The following is a 288-nucleotide window of genomic DNA, read 5'->3' as shown; positions in this document are numbered from 1 at the left end:
CTACATGGTTTATTTGGTTTTGTTTGTTATGAATTTCGTGCAAAGCTACACGAGGGCTATCCGCGCTAGCCGTCCCTAATTTAGCAGAATAAGACTAGAGAGAAGGCAGCTAGTCATCACCACCCATCGCTACTCTTTTACCAACGAATAGTGGGATTGACGGTCACATTATAACGACCCCACGGCTGAAAGGGCGAGCATGTTTGGTGGGACGGGGATTCGAGCCCGCGACCCTCAGATTGCGAGTCTAGCGCCCTAACCACCTGGCAATGCCAGGCCTAAGTTTAC

This window comes from Limulus polyphemus, unplaced genomic scaffold (assembly GCF_000517525.1).
Source record: "Limulus polyphemus unplaced genomic scaffold, Limulus_polyphemus-2.1.2 Scaffold5132, whole genome shotgun sequence".
Taxonomy (NCBI): domain Eukaryota; kingdom Metazoa; phylum Arthropoda; class Merostomata; order Xiphosura; family Limulidae; genus Limulus; species Limulus polyphemus.
The sequence above is the reverse complement of the archived record's forward strand: the minus strand, read 5'-3'. Positions refer to the sequence as shown.